The 9447-nt window shown below is 38.2% G+C and overlaps 1 long non-coding RNA gene across 1 annotated transcript; it reads left to right on the top strand.

The window, feature by feature from the left end:
* The first annotated feature begins 1674 nt into the window (after nucleotides 1–1674).
* On the top strand, nucleotides 1675–4253 carry LOC143421015 (uncharacterized). The gene is made up of 4 exons (XR_013100729.1): nucleotides 1675–2642; nucleotides 3008–3061; nucleotides 3159–3384; nucleotides 3488–4253. It is a non-coding gene; the product is annotated as an uncharacterized LOC143421015 (long non-coding RNA).
* The last annotated feature ends 5194 nt before the right edge of the window (nucleotides 4254–9447 follow it).

Genomic DNA, 9447 nt, shown 5'->3' with positions numbered 1-9447 from the left:
GGCCGTCTCGATGCAATTGATGCAACGCTAACTTCTCTCCAGAAGAAATATCATGAGTCTGAGCGCCGGTTTGAAGACCTTGATGAAGCTATGTCCGCTAACGATAGCCGATTAGCAGCGCTGGAAGCATCGTGCAAAGAGCTACAGGTGGTTAACACTCTCCTCAAAGCTAAAGTCAACGATCTGGAGGGGCGCTCTCGCCGACTCAACGTGAGGATTGCGGGAGTTAAGGAAGGGGATGAGAAAGGCAGCCCTACCGACTTCGTTGCTAACCTACTTCCAGAACTTTTGGGTCGTGAGAACTTCAGCAGGCCGATAAAAATAGACCGAGCCCACCGTAGCCTGAGACCGAAGCCACAGCCCAATGAACGGCCACGTGTCATCATCGCTAAAGTCCACAACGACCGTGATGTGTTTGACATACTACGACTCAGCAGGCAAAGGTCTCCTTTGCTGTACCGCGGAGACAGAGTTTCCATTTTTCCTGATTACACTGCGGAGGTCTCGGCGCAGCGGCAGGCCTTTGGTGGTGTGAGGAAGCGGCTGATCGACGCCGGTGCTAAGTGCTCTCTTCGCTTTCCCGCAAAGCTCCATGTCGAATATAACAACACATCGAAGACTTTTATGTCGCTGGAGGAAGCTGCACGGTTTGCTGACTCCATTGGCTCTGCAAATGAATAATAATTCACAAGTGACCTACTAATTTCACGACATGTTTACATATTCGCGCATTTTCTGCAGTAATGTTCTCTACCCAGCTATGTTGAATGTTTTGATCCAACATCTTTGTCCTCAGCTGATCAATGCGCAATATAAAGGTTTTTTTGGTTTGCATACTGTGATTTACATACTGTAGAGTTCATCTCTTTCCCGCACTGAAACGGTGTACAGTGCCTATTTTGCCTATTGGGTTTTGCCTCTACAGTATTTGTGTTACGTTGTGATATTGGGAATATGCAAATGTTTCTGTATGCTCTGTCTCATTTCTGCATATTTGCAGTTTTGTTGCAACGGTTAAAGTTTTATATCCATCTAGATATTTGAGTTGGATCTTTCGTACTTGGTGCACAATTTTGTTTTTCATGTTTGTTAAATAGATTATATGTGGGGCGCACGGGGCTCCACGGTATTTTCTTTGAGTATTAGTGTTCAGTCAGGCTGGCCCTGGTTCCCGGCTGCCTCCCTGTTGGATATTGGGGGTGTTCCGCTATCTTTTTTTCTGCGTTTTGTGGGGGTGGGGGGGGGGGGGAGAGAGTGATATTATACCCCTTTCGTCAAAAAAAGTGACAGGTTACTTCCGGAGCTCATTAATTATTCATGAGCTCCGGAAGTCCGGAAGTAATTAAATTATCCCCTAATTAAATTAGCCCCTAATTAAATTAGCTCCGGAAGTCCGGAAGTAGGAAGTAATTAAATAATAAAAATATGATATTCATAAAAATATGATATTCATAAAAATATGATATTCATAAAAATATGATATTCATAAAAATATAATTGATTATTTAGAAAGTTTCTTATATATCAAAATAGCATTCTTTTATTTCTTTAAGCAATTAAAAAATTTATTTATTTTTTTATGCTCAAAAAACGCCATCTCGTGGTGGGTCAGTGTGTGCGCGCGCCCGCGCGCGCCCGAGGCTGTGTGTCTCTCCGGACCGTGCTCTCTCGGGCTCTGTGCTCATGTGTTTAAAAATGTATTAAACCATATTAAAATTGTTTAGTTAAACTTGTGCTTTTGTAACGTTCAGTATGGCCACAAACACATGCTGCATGCCTTGGGGGAAAACTTTATTTAGATTTATATGCATTTGTAGATTTAGAATAAAACTCATACTCAGAAAAAACAACTCGCGATCCCCGCAGCCCCCTTAACCTAATCCTTAGATACATAAGCAGGGAAAACTCCTTAAAAAACCCTCCGCTATTTCTCCAAAACCCTACAATAACTTGTTAGGGTACCCCCTCTATTCCCAAAACCTTATATTCGATAACAGGGAAAATCCTGAAAAAATCCTTAGTCTTTTTTCTCAAATTCAGCGCCCCGCGGCTCCCTTCATGCTCAGCCAAACAAAGCCAAAACTCCTTTTAAAAATTTCTCCGCGATTTCTCCAAAACCCCTAGAATAACTTGTTAGCTACCCCTCTATTCCCCCCAAAAAAAGCGCTATAATCCAAAAACATTGGGAAAGCTCCTTACTCTTTTTTCTTCAAAAACTTGCCTCTTGCTAGCTACCTCTAAAATTCTACGCAGAGTCTAAGTTCTACCTCGCTCTTAATCGCACCGACCCGCAACAGCTTCCAGAGCACAATTTTTTCCTGCTTGTTCGCTCCCCGCTCTGCTCCCGAATGCGCTGCTTACCTCGTTTGAAAATTCCCCCCTTAGACCAACTCCGCCTCACTGCGCCCCGCTGCCAATCACATAACCCTTGCACCGCTCCCTTCGCACCCCGGTTAGCCAATCCACTCCAGGTCTGATTTTACGATCTCCCGCTGATGTTAAGACTATCTTCGAACCCCCAGAAGACCCCTGCCTTCAGCCATATCAACAACTGGAACCGCTCAGACTGCTTGCGACTTCGCATAGGGAGCGGCCGATTTCAACAGCAACTTGCGTCTCTTTCCTTATCCGCATATCATTCGGTAAGTGTTAATCTTGCTCTCTAACTACATTTTTGCATTTTCCTTTTTACCATTCTGTCAATCCTTTCATTTAAATAAATAAATAAATATCACAATGGTTTGTAACAGGTACAATACACCATCCATCCATCCATTCGCCTCCACTTATCCTTTTCTCAGGCTCGCGCGGTGCGCTGGAGCCTATCCCACGTGCAATACACTTTAAAATATATATAAGCTCCACTTTTAACCCCCGTAAAAGTTTATACATTACATGTCTACATCACCTATCATGGCCTCATCGGGTATCTCATTTTTTCTCACTCTTGTTCATATAATGTTTATATTTTTACTGTTTGTAAATACTCGATGTTATTTCTTTTCAGACTCTGAGATAAACCTGCTCAACTCCTCTTTTTTTGAGTCTCTCGATCGAATTGGTAGGTTTGGTTCATTCTTGTTCCCCTTCTTAACAGCTAATTGTACAAGAAAAACAAAACATTTACCCTCTTTTTTCATTTTTATCAAACTTTCTAGATATCTCTGACTTGGACACCTTTATTGGTACGAGTTCCCCGAATTCTTCACCACCAGTGCTTGTGCGATCCACAGGAAAGAATATTCGTCTCTCCACACGGGACAGAGAGTATTTGCTCTCTACGCTAGATCGCCCTGCTTCATCTGGCCCCAGTTCCATTCCCGTCGGAGCTTGTTCTCTCCCGCAACCCTCTGGGAAAAACTTGCGCCTGTCCGCCGGGGACAGGCAAGATTTGCTATATCATCTTGTTATTGTTATGTTATGCTTCTTTGATATTTTGCTAGTTTGCGTGTTTTAAAACTCTTTTTGTTTTTCTTTATATTTTTAGACCCAGATGTGTTAACCTGATCCCTGCGAAACACCAGCTCTGCGTGGATTTTGACCGCGAGTGACCGGATGTTGTTTCCGGCCTGAGGTTGCCTGAAATGCCGTGAGGCTCGTTTGAAAGATTGCGCCCGAGACCAACTCCGCCTCCAAGGCATGCCTACCTTTAGCTGCCACCAGTGAGATATCAGAGCCGGGCTCCACATATCCAATCAGGAGCACGAGCAAGACAGCTTTTGCAGACTCTCCAGAAATATACAAGTCCTTACCAACTGCTCTGCAACCCAGTGTTTCTGGTCCCCTCACTAACATCGCTTTTTGAGATATTTTTTATGAACCACCAAAAAAGCAATTTTACCCCACAGACTGGGTCTGAGGGCAGCAGCGGGGACAAATGATTGTAATGAAGCGACGGACATTTCATGGCTGGTCTTGCATAATCGTGAGTTATTATGTCATATGGTGATAAGTACATAGTTTTGCAAGAGGCATACAAGCACTGTGGAAAAAGTAATCATAAAACTGTTTTTGTGAACACCCTACGTTATGCTTTAAAAAATGTGATACATGTAATGTGATCATCAAAGAACATGATTTAAAAAAAAAACTTTTATTCTTATGCTTTTAAAGTATGTCAGATTATCTTAAAACACTTATTTGTATGTTATAATGTTTTTCTTACACCATGTGTAATTTTTATAGACACCTTATTCATTGTATCAATGTGTAATTATGTATCTTTTGATAAATAAATAAAATATTTAATCTTGTATTTGTGTACTTTCTGGTGATTCAATAAAAAATTAGTCACATATCGCTCTGATAAACACAGATGGCTGAAAGAAATGTTTGATGGAACAAAGGAAACAAGTGTCTTGCTGCTAAACTTTTAAGTCACCATGGTTTAAATGAGAAAGTCTGTATGTAAAACATGAAAAACTCCATATCAGTGATATCTACAAAGGTGTACTCATTTCTTTGTAATGGTACTTTACTGTTCCAATGAAACAAAAAGAAAATCTCATTTTTAAAGTACATTTTTCGGCCACCCTGACCTATTTTCAGGGGCAAGAATGTTGATGTTAGACTGTGTTTTAAATCAGGTTGTGATCTTAAACTAACTATCACAGCACTGATTTCAGTTGTAATGTCAATTAGAATCCCAATTTGGCTTTTCTCCAGTCAGTGTTATGGTGAAATTTAACTTGTTCTTTTGTGTAATTGCACATGGCCCAGCAAAGGACCCCTTAGTAAACTGTACAGCATAAGTTTTCAATTCACTTTTGTCAGAAAACTTCACAGTATGAGAAGTTACAGCACAGTTTCTCCAAACGTGTGGTTCTTTTTCAGCCAGCGTGCTTTTAGAGCATCTACATTAGCTCATGTAGTAAAAGTACAATCAGTAAGTGTACTTTAACATTTGAGATTCCGAGTCACTCTTGCTTAGATCATGTGAACTATATCATGAACCTTTTTTTTTGTATAATGCATCAAACGTGTTCAAATCAGTTTATTTTCAATTTATTTTAACTAATCTAGAGACAAGCAACTCCTTTTTAGCTTCTGTTATGTATTTACCTCTCACACCTTAATCTAGATGTTAGTGTTCTCAGAGTTAACATGTCTCATGTTGCCATGTTGTATTTCTAATACCCAGCCTCAGTGTTCGCCCTGTTGACCCTCAAATCCAAACACCAATGATCTAGATATTCACAAAATTCATAAGGAGATTCTTAAGGTCTTAAGTTTTGTTGTTTTTATGTTTTACAAAAAAAACCTTCACATTTTTTATATTTTTAAACGAAAGTGACATGCAAGGATATTTTTCTTTAGTGATGTTGCTTCAGCAATCTCAAATACTAATTATTCTGGGAATTTTTATGGTCAAACTATGTGATTTTCCAAATGTGTGTGTGTGGAGTAAAATGACCTTGTTCTTATGATGTTGTCACCGTGAATCATTTAGGATTAACAACACAAATTGTATCGATAGCAGAAACAGTCTTATAACTTATAATTCTCACACGTTACCGCTAGTTTTACAAACGCAGTCTTCTTCAGGTCTGTTTATGTAGCTTTTATGAAACTGATTTTCCATAGTACAAGTAGAATTTAATTTTTCTTTGCTCTCCAGTATAAATGCAATAATTTGCAGGCTTTTTACTGAAACTCTCACAATGCAACACTCAATGCTCAGAGCTTCATATATCAACAGCTCTGAAAATATCTTCTTTTTTAAAGTAATGTAGGACAGGATCTCTCACTCTCTGTGTCTCAAAAAAAACCCAACTAAACTGGCAATCACCACTAAACAAATGAAAGTAGTTTATGGCTTTTTTATCAGCTGCATTTCTTTCATTTATGTATTGATCCCATTGTTTATTGGTAATGCTTTTAGGTCACTGTTTTAGCATGTCTGCCTCACACTCCATTTAAACAGTTTAACAGATAGTGGGGTCTGGTAAGGAAGTTGGGGGGAAGCAGACAACTCCACAGGAAGAGTCTTTTTGTCTTTTCTCCACTGTAAAAGATAGCAAGGCAGTGTGAAACTTTCTTTGCGGGAAAGACAAAACTGAGAGCCATGCTAGGCTCAGTGAGAGACTCTGCTCACCCTCTGCCCCAGCGATGGCAGTCCCTCACCAAGCTCGATTTCTGTTCTTTGTCTTGATTAAAGAATGTTAGCTACCGCTCATCGCTTTTCTGCAGGCTTTATTAAACGGAAAACTTCCACAACAACCTCTAAACAGTGGTTTATGGCTTTTTGTCACCTGCAACACCATGTAACACTTGGATGTTAGATTCTTTTACCAGTCAGTGTTGTTAGCCCCAACCCCCAGGCTCCAGGTGTCTGAGCTCTAACCCTGGCTGCCAAATGTCCCCCTGAGGCCTTTGTGCCTTTTACCACCAGACTAAGTTTGTAGTCCTATCTACTAATATTATTTTATTTTTTTATTATAGCACAAGGTTCAGTTAGGTTACTACTTTGACTTCCTCAATTTGAGCACATTTCTGACCCGATACTTTATCAAGCTTTTACTCGAGTGTTTTTGACACTAGCAGCTGTACTTCTACTTAAGTGAAAATTGCCTGCAATTTTGCCACCTCAGTTGCCACTTTTCTGGAGTTTGTACACTTTTTATATTGAAACGTTCAACGTTTTACGTGTTATCCTTGATCACAGTTCTAAACAAGTTAACTTTCTTCACTTCAAAGTAACCCAAAAAAAGAAACTATATGTCCAGTTCTCTTTACTCCAAACCTGGTTTAAGGCTATGCTGTTGTTGTGATATGGCCATACAAATAATATTAAGTTTAATTAATCTTTTAAAAAAATGGCTGCTTCATGGCTACCTGTTCAGAGAATTTGCAGACTTTTATGGAAACTGTCACAATGTAACACTCTCACTGTCAAAACAGGGTTGATCCATGTTTCTATGAACACTGATTAATATATCAACAGCTCTGAAAATCCTTTTTTTTTTTTTTAAGTAAAGCAGAACAGGATCTCTGTATCTCTAAAAATCCCAACAAAACTGGCAATCACCTCTAAACAAATGGAAGTAGTTTATGGATCTTTATCACCTGCAACACCATGTAACACCTAGATGTTAGACTCTTTTACCATCACATTTGCAAGGGTTTATGTGTTATCCTTGATCACAGTTCTAAATAAGTTAACTTTCTTGACATAAAAGTAGCCCAAAGAAGACAAATATATGTCCAGTTCTTTTTTACTCCAAACCTACTGATCGGAAAACATTATGTGATGCTGGAAGTTTTCATCCTATCCATCTGCAAAACAAGTTTACCTGTAAGCCAACACATTAGACGTAAGCAAATTTGTGAAATTCCTGAACAATGTGCTTTGTGGAGTAGCAGTAGTACTAGAACTAGTACTAGTAGTCCTAGTATTCTGCAGCAACCAGGCTTCAAGAGTGATCACTCTTCTGGCTTTCAAATGGTGAAAACATGTCACAGTCTTAACCGCAAATCAGAAATGTTGGTAAATTTAAAAAGGAATTTAAACGTCAGCTTTGACATAGACACAGACTTTATTAATGCCACACTCAGGAAATTCACATGTTACACATGATTTAGCTCACCTGCTAAATCCCCAGAGCAATAACCACATCAGCATCATTAGCCTGAGTGTTGATCCTCCAGGTGAGTGAGTGGAGTTGAGTGTGTGTGTGTGTGTGTGTGTGTGATCAGAGGTGAAGCTGCTTTCTGCAAAGTCTCATCAACAACATCTTTAGAAACAAACATCAACAACCAGGAAGAGTCTAAAAGCACTAAATATGAAACAGACCATTTACCATACCCAACACTGAGCTCCTGCACAGTCAGATGGAGTGAAACATAATGTCCCAGTGGTGTTCTGTTGGATTTAGCAGGTGAGCGTTGTTGCCAGTCAAAACCTTTTTGGAAACTCTTTACAAGAATCAATGTAATTATTTGTTTTACTTGAATCAAATGTATTGGTTTATATACCTGAAATAAAACTTTTTTTTTGGAAACCCGTTACATCAAATAAAACTTTCTTGGAAAAGCATTGCAAGAATCAATCGAGTTATTTGTTTTACCCCATTCAAATCTATTGGTTTCATTACATCAAATTAAATAATTTTGGAAACCCGTTACATCAAATAAAACTTTCTTGGAAAAACTTTACAAGAATCAATGTAATTATTTGTTTTACTTGAATCAAATGTAATGGTTTATATACCTGAAATAAAACTTTTTTGGAAACCCTGTACATGAAGTAAAAGGTTTTTGATCTTGTAAGTTCTGGCTTTAATATTTTCAGCTGATAAAGTGAACTTCATACAAACTCTGTGTTAGAAAAAGGGGATAGTTTACTACATGCTATAAAAACACAATCCTTAATCTTTTATTTTGCAACTTTATCTTTCTGTTCTGGTTTTTAGAGTGATTGTTTTATTGACTCGTACTTTGGGAATCACCCTGTTGTGAGAAAAGGATAAGCTGGGAGAGAATACAGCATTATACAAGCAGAGTGTTTTAGCTGTATCCGTAGATCTAAGACATAAACCTGTTGTTAAAAAAGAATAGTTAACTGAAGTGCAGATTTAATTTTAAATTATTTCACGAACTGTCCAGGAATTACAGAGAGCTTTATACTGATATGGTAAAATTCTCTGTGTGTATTGGTTGTATATGACAAGTATTTGTAAATCATTAGTAGTTACTCTTGCATAGGTGTTTTGCTTGTTTTAAATTTGTGCACTATTTATTTTTATTTTTTGTATTTTGTAATGAATCTCTAATTCACTTTTTCTTGTTGGCCTTGTTGTGTGTACCTCACAAGTCAAATTATACATTGTGATGGAGCAGTCACAATACACCCGCACGAGACACAGTTTGATTTTTCTAACACAGAGTTTGTATGAAGTTCACTTTATCAGCTGAAAATATTAAAGCCAGAACTTACAAGATCAAAAACCTTTTACTTCATGTACAGGGTTTCCAAAAAAGTTTTATTTCAGGTATATAAACCATTACATTTGATTCAAGTAAAACAAATAATTACATTGATTCTTGTAAAGTTTTTCCAAGAAAGTTTTATTTGATGTAACGGGTTTCCAAAATTATTTAATTTGATGTAATGAAACCAATAGATTTGAATGGGGTAAAACAAATAACTCGATTGATTCTTGCAATGCTTTTCCAAGAAAGTTTTATTTGATGTAACGGGTTTCCAAAAAAAAGTTTTATTTCAGGTATATAAACCAATACATTTGATTCAAGTAAAACAAATAATTACATTGATTCTTGTAAAGAGTTTCCAAAAAGGTTTTGACTGGCAACAACGCTCACCTGCTAAATCCAACAGAACACCACTGGGACATTATGTTTCACTCCATCTGACTGTGCAGGAGCTCAGTGTTGGGTATGGTAAATGGTCTGTTTCATATTTAGTGCTTTTAGACTCTTCCTGGTTGT

The sequence above is a fragment of the Maylandia zebra genome, linkage group LG11 (assembly GCF_041146795.1).
Source record: "Maylandia zebra isolate NMK-2024a linkage group LG11, Mzebra_GT3a, whole genome shotgun sequence".
NCBI lineage: Eukaryota > Metazoa > Chordata > Actinopteri > Cichliformes > Cichlidae > Maylandia > Maylandia zebra.
Note: the sequence above shows the minus strand (reverse complement) of the source record. Positions and strands in the feature narration are given on the sequence as shown.